This window comes from Rhineura floridana, chromosome 3 (genome assembly GCF_030035675.1).
Source record: "Rhineura floridana isolate rRhiFlo1 chromosome 3, rRhiFlo1.hap2, whole genome shotgun sequence".
Classification (NCBI taxonomy): Eukaryota; Metazoa; Chordata; class Lepidosauria; order Squamata; family Rhineuridae; genus Rhineura; species Rhineura floridana.
In genome coordinates this window covers 118,546,882-118,558,922 of record NC_084482.1, presented here as the reverse complement: position 1 = coordinate 118,558,922, position 12,041 = coordinate 118,546,882, and positions in this window count along the sequence as shown.

Genomic DNA, 12,041 nt, shown 5'->3' with positions numbered 1-12,041 from the left:
TACTTGTGATGTAACAGAAATTTACAAGGCTCTCAAAGTGATTACTCTGGCATTTTGCTGGAGTTGCATCTTCCCTAGTAAACAGACCTGACTAGGACTTATTTTCCCAACATAAACATTGTCTTAATAGGACTTAAGCAAATACTAGGTTGTGATCCATGTAGGTGCTAGGAAATAATGTTATGGATTTGGGGGTCGAGATTTCTATGAATCCCCTTCCAGCCTCTGATTTGGAACCCTGTACCTGGAGATGGGCTCTGCAGCTGAAAAACCTGCTCTGCTGGTCAGATGAGTCTCCTTTGTTAGTCTCACAGTGGCCAGGTGGGCTAATGGGTCTGTCAAGTGCCCATTAACTGGCAAATGGGCCAGGGAGATTTTATTGTTATTGAAACTTTTTAGGAGAGTCCCCCCCCCTTTTTCCTGGGGCCAAACAGAGGCTTGTGTTTTTAGTTTAGTTTGGGGAAAGGCTGGGAATTGGAGAGACACAAAGGGGCTGGCTCCCTGCATCATGGCTTTTGGGTGTCTCCCATAAGCCTGATGGAAAGGCAAGATCTATTGGATTGCTAATGCTTTGAAACCCTCCATCTTAAGCTCAGGTTGGAATGTGTGTAAATAAACTATATTTCATAAAGACACCCTAGACTCCACTGACTTTTCCAAGGAAACCAAACCCTGGATAAGTGCAGGGACCCCTGGAGATCTCTCACCACACAAAGATTGGGATGGCATGCAACACTATTATTTAAAACTAAAGGAGGCACTGTTGAGAAGCATCAGAAAGGTCATTAGGAGTTTCATAGCCAAGGTCAAATGGAGTTTTTTATTTAAAATTAAACCACCAGACTACATAATTTAGCCTAGTCACCAGATTTGCATGCCTGCTTTCTTGTGCAATGCTACAGTAAGTAAATTAATGTGTTTTGTATCGAACAGTCCTATGTATGCTTATGTATGGAGTGGCGCACAACACTGGTGTTAGCAGTGGGATTGAGTCTCCTGGAAGAAGAATTAGGAGCAAGATGTGCCTGAGTCAAAATGGAGAGAACTAGCAGCATTCCTGGAGCAGATAAAATTGTGCCAGGAAGATCAGCAGCAAAGGCCACTAGAGTGCCAGAAGGACCAGCAACGAGTTGAGGAGAAAATGGAAAGCCTCTTTGGAGAGAGAAAGGAGACCACATGTGAGAAGGTGAGAGGCATGCCTGATCAGCTGCTACAAGGGGTTGAGAGTGACCCAGGAGCCCAGCTGCAGAGCACCCAGACTGGGCTGGCTAAAGAGATCCAGGAAATGGATGAGCACCTGAAGGGCTTGGACTGTGTGGAGTTGCGGTCAGTAGCGGCAGAAGAAGAGACCTTGATTGTCCAGGAGCCTGCCAGTGGGGAAGACAGCAGAAAGCTGGAAGTAAAGCACCAAAAATTGAAGGAAAATAGGCTGGAAAATGAAGAGGAACATGCCTTGGAGGAAAGTGAAGTACAGACTGGAAAAGAGAAGCTGCACGTAGATTTCTCTGCTCCATGTGTGCCTGCTGTTGAAGAAGTAATGCAGGAGGCAGAAAAGGCCTTGGAGAAAGGTGAACTAGAAGCTGGAGAAGAGCAACTGTTGATAGATTTCTTCACCCCGTGTGTGCCACCTGTGGAAGAGAAAGTGCAGGAGGGAAAGTTGGAGGCTTGTACGCAAGAGGAGCTGCCAACACCTGGAGGAATGGCTGTGCAGGAAAAAGTGCAGGGTGAGAAGTCTGAGGTGGGAGTGCAAGTCCAAGAGGAGCTCCCAGTGCCTAGAGAGATAGGTGAGATAAAATCTCCAAGTGACTTTGCCCCTTGGGTGCCCCATAATGGCCATACAGTGTGATCCAACTCCTGCAGTGGGTACAGCCCCTGAGCAAGCTCTAGCAGCAAGAGGCAACCAGGGTCCTGTGAGTTTGGAGGACAAGAGGCACTAGGAAGGTTACCTGCCTCTATTTGGGCCCATGATTTACATCTTTGTGCCAACTTGGGTGGACTCGGCTAACTAGTCCTGAAGAAAATGCCCCAAATGAAGACTTGTGGCAGGACTATGATTTGCAGTTTGGGGCAGGAGATGAAGTGGACTGGCTTAAAGACTTTTCCCAGAGCAGAGAGTGGGAGGAAAATGGCTACAGTGTGCTGTATCCTGACGAGAAAACAGATGTGCTCCTGGAGAGATGTCCCAAGATCCTTCATGCAGCAACCAGGATCAACTTGGACTGGGAACTCCATGAAGCTCCAAGACAAAGGGCCATGTGGGCAACTGCTTGGTTTGGGGGTGGGGTGTGTGCTTATGGGACTGTGCACTGATTTGCTGTAGGAATTCTTCTGATGGTTTTAGTATTGCCCTTTGAAATGCTGTTGATTTGTGCTTTTTTGCACGCTTTGGGGATATGAACTGTTTAATTATTTTTTAGGAATTATGTTGATAGGTTTTTGCATTGCTATACTATGCCTGTTAGATTTTGTGTGTGTGCAACTGTTTAGGAAAGGAAAGGAAACATGTTTGTGTTTTTGAGGGCTGCTGTGCTGCAGTGACACAAGGCAGGACAAAGGAGCTCCAGTACTGCGGCTGTAATCTGGCTTAAACATGTTGGGAACACATTATGTTGGGCACTGCCAAGGATGAGGACTGGGTAAGCGGTTTGGAAGCAGAACTATGACTAGGAGCTCCAAGACAGAAGAGGAAGCCTAAAGAGAGAGTAATTAACTGAATAAAGGAATGGACTGTTTTTGTACTGGTGTTGTGTGGAAATGCAACCATACTATGACTTCTTGTTCTTATGTGCCTTCAACTCGATTTCAATTTATGGTGACCCTACGAATCAGAGACCTCCAATACATCTGTTATAAACCACCCTGTTCAGAACTTGTAAGTTCAAGTCTGTGGCTTCCTTTATGGAATCCATCCATCTCTTGTTTGGCCTTCCTCTTTTTCTACTCCCTGCTGTTTTTCCCAGCATTATTGTCCTTTCTAGTGAATCATGTCTTCTCGTTAGTCCAAAGTATAATAACCTCAGTTTCATCATTTTAGCTTCTAGTGATAGTTCTGGTTTAATTTGTTCTAACACCCAGTTGTTTGTCTTTTTCATCCATGGTACCCATAAACCTCTCCTCCAACACCACATTTCAAATGAGTTTATTCTTCTCTTATACACTTTTTTCACTGTCCAACTTTCACATCCATACATAGAGATTGGGAACACCATGGCCTGAATGATCCTGACTTTAGTATTTAGTGATACATCGTTGCATTTGAGGACCTTTTCTAGTTCTCTCATAGCTGCCCTCCCCAGTCCTAATCTTCTTCTGATTTCTTGACTATTGTATCCATTTTGGTTAAAGACTGTGCCAAGGTATTGATAATCCTTGACAAGTTCAATGTCCTCATTGTCAACTTTAAAGTTACATACATCTTCTGTTGTCATTACTTTAGTCTAGAGCCTTTGCTGTAGAATCTTGAGCATTACTTTACTTGCATGGGATGTTAAGGAAATAGTTCAATAATTACTGCATTCCCAGGGATTCAGTTTCTTTGGAATTGGGATATATATTGAACACTTCCAATCTATGGGCCATTGTTTAGTTTTCCATATCTGTTGACAATTTTTTGTCAAAATTGGGACAGATTCAGTCTCAGTAGCTTGTAGCAACTCTGTTGGTATGCCATCTGTTCCTGGTGATTTGTTTCTTCCAAATATTCTAAGAGCAGCTTTCACCTCACAATCTAAAATTTCTGGTTCTTCATCATAAAGCTCCTCCATGAATGAATCTGTCATCCTGGCATCTCTTTTATAGAGTTCTTCAGGGTATTGCTTCCATCTTCCTTTTATATCATCTTAGTCAGTCAGTGTGTTACCCTGTTGATTATTCAACATCCCTACTCTTGGTTTAAATTTCCCTTTAATTTCTCTAATCTTTTGGAATAGGGCTCTTGTTTTGTTGTCCTCTTCTATTTCTATACAATAACCATTGTAATAGTTCTCTTTGTCCCTATGTAGTAGTCTCTGTATTCTTGCATTTAGCGTTCTAACCATGTTTCTATCTCCTTTTGCTCCATTTTAAGAGTTTCTTCAGTCATCCATTGGGGAGCAGTATGTGTGTGGCCACCCGAAGGCCATGTAATGAATGCATTATGGCACAAGTAACGTTCAGAACTGAGGCTTCCTGATTAATAGTTCAGTCTTTCTGTCTCTGTGGCTATTACATTAGGCTACATGAGTAACGCACAGAACAAGAGCCTGAATTCATTTCTGTGTTTTTTAAAATGTCTCAAATATTTCCCCAAAGTATTTTTGTTCAAGGACCATGTCTCAGGATACCAGCATAAGAAAAGTGAAAGAAAAACAAGAATTATATGACAGATGACATATTATGAAGGCATAGAAAACAGTATAGTGCTTACCTTAAGAGTCTGACAATATGTACATTTTCAGCAAAAGGAAGCTAAAATGTGGTGATAACGTATGGTCCCAGTATGATCTGCATATGCTTAGTAAACTAAATGTGGAACACTATCTTAAGTTCCACTTGCATGGAAACTTGGAAGAGTCAATAAAATTTTAAAAAGGGATCCACTTCTCTAAGAAGTTATTGCTACATGCAGCCAGAGGAGGCTGGTGACTCCAATGTTATTGAGGTAGTGATAAAGTTATTGGGTCAGTGAATCCACCGGGTTTTACTCCAAACTTTCAAAGAGCTGTCCAAGGATTCACTGCCACGCTGACATTGGAGCCACTAGCCTCCACTATATGCAGCTCTTGAACCTATCTTCAGCTGTGGCATCAAACCACCTTTTCAATTATGTGTTTCTACCTGGAAGCAATTTGTAAGTTGGCAACTATTGATAAGAGAATAATCAGCTCATTTTGAATTTGGGATAGGGGTGTCAAGTGTGTACAGTACCCAATAATACAGATGCAGGTGTGAGGGGTAATGAATAAGCTGTGATTTTTCCAAATGTGATCAAGGATTATTTGGATCTTAGCACATGACGACCAACAATTGGTTCATTTGATGAGGGGCGGGGAGTCTGCCAAAATTATACGTCTCCTTGTAAACATTGTTGCCCTTTGAATTAAAAAAAAGATTTGAGGGTTGTTAGTTGTTTTTAGGAGTGGGTCTGATAAGTCATACTGACAGGAATTCAAGTATATTTGCTGTATATTTTTCTCCTTCCTATATGGATCAATGCCTGAACATATTTATGCACTTACTGTATATATTCATGCCATTTATTACTGATACTGCTATTGGCATATTTCTATATGCTTCTGCACTGCTATGCTAAGGATTTACTAGAAATATTATTCTACTATTTTATTCACATTTATAATTGTATCTTTAAAACATAAGAAATGCTCTTAATATTGAAATTGACAGAAATACAGTATTTGAGATAAAGCTAGGAATGTTTATAACTTTCTCCATCTTGTTTGTAAAACAAAGCTCACTGTCTGTTAAATTGCTTGTATGCACAATGGAACCAGCTAGTTGCCCAAGGCCACGGATAACAGAGTGGTCTATGGTATGGTAACATGTAGCGGATGTGTGGGAATGAAATACGAATGATTTTTTTTCTTTCTAGGGCTTATGGCTGAATCTGGAGGCTTGGAGCTGCTGAAGGTTATCAAGATGACAACTGGGCTATGTGTGTCTGGAATACATCAAACATAAACAAATGTTATAATTCTAATGTAAGTCTGAGTATCCTAAAAGAGATCTTGTGACCAGCACCCTTGACAGGTATCAGAATGGCATGAGAAAGAGGAGATGCAGTCTTGAGAACAGAGATGTGCCAAGGGACTGACATCACTACAAGTGCCAAGTGACCAATAGATGGATGAAATACCAGGGCTCAGTGAAGATATCAAAAGAACATCAAAACATTATTTGCCTATGAAGACACCCCAGCTTCACCAGAAGATTTGAGAACAGCTACCACCCGAGACTCCTGTGAGCATGCCACCTGCTTCTCCAAGTCTCTTCTCCCTCACTACAGTAACTGGCTGCCCCTGGCTACTTGAATGATTTTAGGTATGAAAGATCAAGACTATTGGGCATATTTAATTTTGCATTTTACTATTCTTGCAATGGGTGACTCACAAGAGTACCTCTGGCTGTGTCAATTGGACATCTTTCCATAAACTTTTAAAACCTTTTATATTGGTGTGGTCCCAATACTACTCCTTCTCGTTCCCAGTATCTCCTGGCTTGATCACCCAGAAGTGACTTTGGGTTCATTGGTAAGACCTAATTCCCAACACGCAATGTCAATACAACCTTGCTCTATTTGACATAGTAGATTTTAGTACTTCATGAACAAGTGGAGCCCTCAGCAAGTCACCTCCTACAGATCTTAATGTATGAAAGGAATTCTTATGGGGAAAGGTGTTCTATAAGAGATGCCCCCAAGCCATATAGATGATTGCAGAGAAACCAGTTTTTAGCCATAATAGTCAATTGGAACCTCCATGTTTAGAGGAAGTATATCTCTGAACTGAAATGGAAAATTGATTGACTTCATGCCTGCTTGTAGGCTATTCAGCAACTTTTGGTTGGCTGCAGTTAGAAGCAGGATGCTGGACTAGTTAGACTTTTGATCTGATCCAATAGATCCTGAGGGTGTATGAGGTAGACTCCCTGGCCTGTGGATCCAAATCTACATTTTGAACATATTTTTTGGTTGGAGAACTGTATTGCAATATTTGACCACTGCTATCCATGCACTGGTAGCCTCCAGGCTGGGTACTACAATATGCTCTATGTGAGACTGCCCTTGAGGGTTGTCTGGAAGCTGCAGTTGATACAACTGATCACTGGGGCAGAATATCACCAACATGTCACCCCACTGCTGAAAGAATTGCACTGGCTGCCAATTAGCTATTGAGTTAAGCTGAAGTTTCTGGTTTCGGTATATAAAGTCCTATATAGCTTGGGACCAAGATACCTGAAAGATAATCTCACTCCTTCTATAACCAGTCAATCACTGCGCTCTGCAGGTGAGGGCCTCCTGCAGATGCCATCTTTTCAGAATGTCCATTCTGCACAATATAGGAGTCATTGTGCCACCTACCCTTTGGAATTTCTCTCCCATCCTATATATCAGGTATAGAGAACCGTTGGCCCTCCAGATGTTGCTGAACTACAACTCTCAGCAGCCCAAGCAAGCATGGCCAATGGCTGGAGATGATGAGAACTGCACATCTGGAGGACCATAGGTTTCCAATACCTGCTCTGTGTACCCTCCCCCCCTCTCTGTGTGTGTATATACAAGCCTTTGAATGTTGTAGGGCTGCAGTGTAGTTACTGTACAGAGCTAAAGAGTCACATCCTGTAATCCACACACTTTTAGTGCACATTTCTCCTAATATACACATTTTGTATGCAATTTTGCCTAACATCCCATTTTTGCAAAATATTTCCCCTAATACATTTAATATTTTTCACATATATATTTTATGCACACTTTCCCTTAATGTATGCATTTGTTTTGCAATGGATTATAAAGGCGTTTAAGAGGTGTGCTGTATTGTTTTACTGCCTTCATTGCACTATTTTTAAACTGTGTTTGAATCATTTTAAGTGTATGTTTAAATGTTTTAATGTTGTATATAGTTTAATACAATTTTAAATGTATTTGTTTTTATTTGTAAGCTGCCCTGAGTTCCAGCTTTGGAAAAAGGGCGGGGTAAAAATAATGATATTATTTTTATTTTATTTTTATTATTATTACTACTACTACTACTACTACTACTACTACTACTAATAATAATAATAATAAAAGGGTTTCTAACTCCCAATTGTTTACCAATAGCAACAACAAAATGACTCTATTCATCCAAATTGGGCTGATGAAATGAAGAAAGACGTCTGTGAAAGGACTGTGAGCTCAGTTCAGCTCTGAAAACAAATGTATAGGCTCAGAATGGGCTCAGAGGGACTGTGTTCTTTCTTTCTGTGTGACTTATGCAGCTGGCTCTCCTTGGCGTTTGTCTGAAATATTTTTAAGTCACTTTTTAGAGCTAAATCCTCCCAAGGCAGCTTTCCCCAACTTAGCAAGAATATATAAATATGCATTTAAAACTAGAAATACACAACAGTAAAATGAATAAATAACAGTAACCAACGGTAATATTTAAAACAGTAAAACCCATTAAAACATTAGAATTGCAAAAGTAGTCAAATACAAAACAGAAGTAAAACAGTGTAGCTCAAATAAACTTTTGGTACAGCTTGGAGTTATAGTAAAAACAGCAACAACAAACAAGTAGCTCCAACAAGGCTGAAGTCTGCCCACCCCTGTGATAGGGCTCCTATTATGGCAAAGGACAGATTGATGCATGTTCCTGGGGACCCACCATCCAGGCAGGTGCATTTCACATCAGATAGCCTTCCAACCATCTTGAGCAATCCCACTTAAAGTGCACTGTAGTAATCAATCCTTCAGGCCATCATGGCATGAATGTGACCACTGCCAAATCCCTGTTCTCCAGGACACACAGACAGCATATCCTATGATCTTTGAAAGGTAGAAAGTACTTCTGGCTGCTACCACTGTCTGTGCTTTCCAAGAGCATGTGCAGGCTGATCAGTAGCTGTAAGATTTCATTTACTGGAAAACCCTAGATTAATATTATGACTTGGGGACAATCTTCCTCTTTATCCAGGGGCCTCTGAGTTGTGCAACTGAGCAACTTTGTCTATCAAGTGGTTAAGCCTCTGAACACAGTAGTTGCTGTTTGGGTTTTGCTTTTCCCCCTATAATTGATTTATCAATGGTAGCATCTTAACGATCTTTAAAATAAAGAAACCATTGACACCTTTTCAAAGGTATTTTGCAAGGCTCAGCTAATATTAAAATAGCACCAACCTTACGTGCTTTTTCAGCAAGTGACCTAATTAGTTAATAAAGTAATTGAATATTAAAAAGGATGTTGCAAGTGATTACAATTTAAGAGCCTTCAGAACATTATTAAAGCTATAAATCATACATCACTGTTTTAATTTGCATAGATACGGAATTGCTAATGGTCCCACGTGCATATGGTAGCTGGCAATTAGTCTTTTCGACAAAATGTTGGTGATGGCGGGTGGGTTACCAAAATCTCTCTTTTGTGTCTCTGTGTGTGCGTGTACTAATTTCTGATTTCAACACATAATCTGAGATTGTGGGGTTGCTTTTCAGGGCAAATGAGCTTTAGGTTCCTTTTTGTGCCTGAACAAAGTATCTCCAGTTACTCCAAGATCGCCTGTTGTTCTCTGTGCCATCTTGATAGTGGTGTTTTCACTACCACAGCTATGAGTTAGGAGAACACTCTCCTAGGATGGGGAATAGGGGGTTTTTATTTCTGCTCTGAACAGTCCAATCATACTTTCTTAGCTTAAGCTGTGGGGGTGAATTTCCCAGTCCAAAGCTTGCAATGGTGAAGTACAATCAGTGTTGTGACAAGGTGCCAACGCCTTCAATCCACACCACTTTACTCAGTTGAAACTGTTATTGTCCTTAATACAACAACCGCTTATGAAATCCTGATGTTAAGAGACTGACTTCCAAGGCCATTGCTTCCTGCCAGCTCTTTCCTAGATCACAAGCTAGTCTTTCAGGGGTGGGTTCTGCACTTTTTGTAACCCCAGTACAAAGCAGTAGGTAGAACTGTATTTTAATATAGTAAAGTATTTTAGCAGTGGCATTATGGATGGCCAAAGGTCCTTATTGTAAGGCAGCATTACCATCAAGCTTTAGTGACTCCATACGAAAACTGTGCATTGCCATCACCAGGTGCACCCAACCAGTTAAATGGGGCCCAATGAGCATTGGTGTATAGCCTTCAGATTTGCATTACATCCACCCTAGCTGTGTAAGCAGAAACTTGTTTCATTTACTCTAATTGGGATCCTTGTCTTCAACGAAAATTATACATCCTTTATTTCAGACTGCCACAGTTCTGTAGAACATACCCCAGATTGCTATAATACCCCCTTTTTCCTTAATTGCACTATCAACCTTAGCTTTGATTTACAAAGAAAAAATAGACAATGGCTAGTAAATGCTAGGCGCTGCATTGCTAGCATGTCTGTTTCACCTGTAACCATGGCTTATTTAGTTATTAAAACATTTCTATCCCCCCTTTCCTTAAAGGCAGCTAACACAATTAGTAAAATCAATAACAAAACAATGTAACAGCCTTTCCCAACCTTGTGCCCTCTAGACAGTTTAGACTATAACTCCCATCAACCTGAGCCAGCCTGGCCCAAACATCTGGAAGGCACCAGGTTCAGCAGGCTTAACACATGTTTCTGTGTAACAGCGGAACAAAGGGTAACTAGTTTCATGAGGACTAGGGCCCAAGAAATATGGCACTAATTATTAAATGACTGGTTCCTCTGAGATTCGCTGCAAATTAATCTTGAAAATGCCTCCCTTCTAAACACTGTGTTGTAGTCATATGCATTATAGTTGTAACATTATTGAGATAGTCCTGAAGAAAAGCTAATATGGATAGAACATACTTTAATTTTTTATACAAAACAATCTAACGAAACAAACACTTCATAAATGATAAATAAGCATGAAATCACTTGTAGTTTGTTTAGCACTATCAGACAACAGTAGAACTCAATTATTTTGCATTACATTTAAAGGTTGGCTAATATTCTCATTCTAAAACATACCTTTCAAAATATTTCCATGTGATTGCAGTGCTTGTCTCAGATTGCCCTGTCTAGTCATATGCTTCATAAAATGCATCACACTTCTGAAAAGTGTCCTGTTTTCATTTTGTCTTAACATTCTCCAATCAAAGTGCTTGGAAGGGTTGAAGTCTTAAATCTTTTATAAGTTCTTAGTAATATTGCTTAGAAATGTTTGGTGGGGGTTGGAAAGGTTGTGTATGTTTTCTATTCTTTCCCAGTCAATCCCAGTCCCATTTTTTTTAAAAAAGAAAGTTTGTTGTCTAGGCTATTTTTATTTTATTCTGTTATCATTGCTAACAATTGTTATTAAACCTTCTGGGCATATTTAGCCCCAGCTTTCTGAAAGTATTATCATTATCGTCATCATCATCATTGTCATCATCATCATCAACAACCAGCCAGGCAGCCAAACCATGTGGGCATATTAGCCAGCATTTTGAATTAAGAATTGTTGTTGTTTCCAATTGCTAACTGCCAACAGCAGGGAAAAATAAAAATACTGTTCAATAGAATAATATTCACTGCAATGTGCCCCCTATATGACAGGGTATTTTTTTTAACAAAATCTTTCTTGGAAAAAGCAAAATTTTAAAGGTGGCAACCTTGCCTGAAATTTGGCAAGGTTAATCCCCTCTATAGGGGATTTCATGTCCCTATGTGCATATTATCCCCATTGTGCTGCTAGACCATGCCTGCCTGATGCCACCTACATGTGTCTAACATCACAAACCTAATTTTAAAAGCCCTCATTTTTTTTTACAAAATCTTGAAGTAAGGAACAAGGAGAATACAGGAGTATGAGAACTGACATGACTGAGCACTCAGTCTAAAAAAGATTGGAAAAAGCAAACTTTAAAACTGGCTAGCATGAAAAACCCTGGAGCTACCAACCTGGAATTTGGCAGGGTTAATTCCCTCTGTAACAGCTGGTATAGCACAGTGGGGAGGACAGCCTGGCTGGGAGTCCAGAGTCTGTGAGTTCAAATCCCCACTCATGTATCCTGTGTGTTAAGTGCCAGCTAAAGATCACCCCCACAGTGAGTGGCTCAGGGATTACGTACACTGCCACCTGTGCAGCCGTGGGCAAGCTGCATAGTCCCAGGGAGCCCAGTTGCCCCCCAGCTGGCAGTTGCAGACAAGGAAGGGGCTGGCTTGTGCAGCTGTGGCAAGCTGAGCAGGCCCTAGCCAGCTGGGGAGGACTAGCCTCAGAAGGAGGCAATGGTAAACCCCCTCTGAATACCGCTTACCATGAAATCCCTATTCATACGGCAGCCATAATTCGGGATCGAACTGAAAGAAGTCCATTTCCAATTCCCTCTATAGGGGCTACCATGTCACCAGATTTC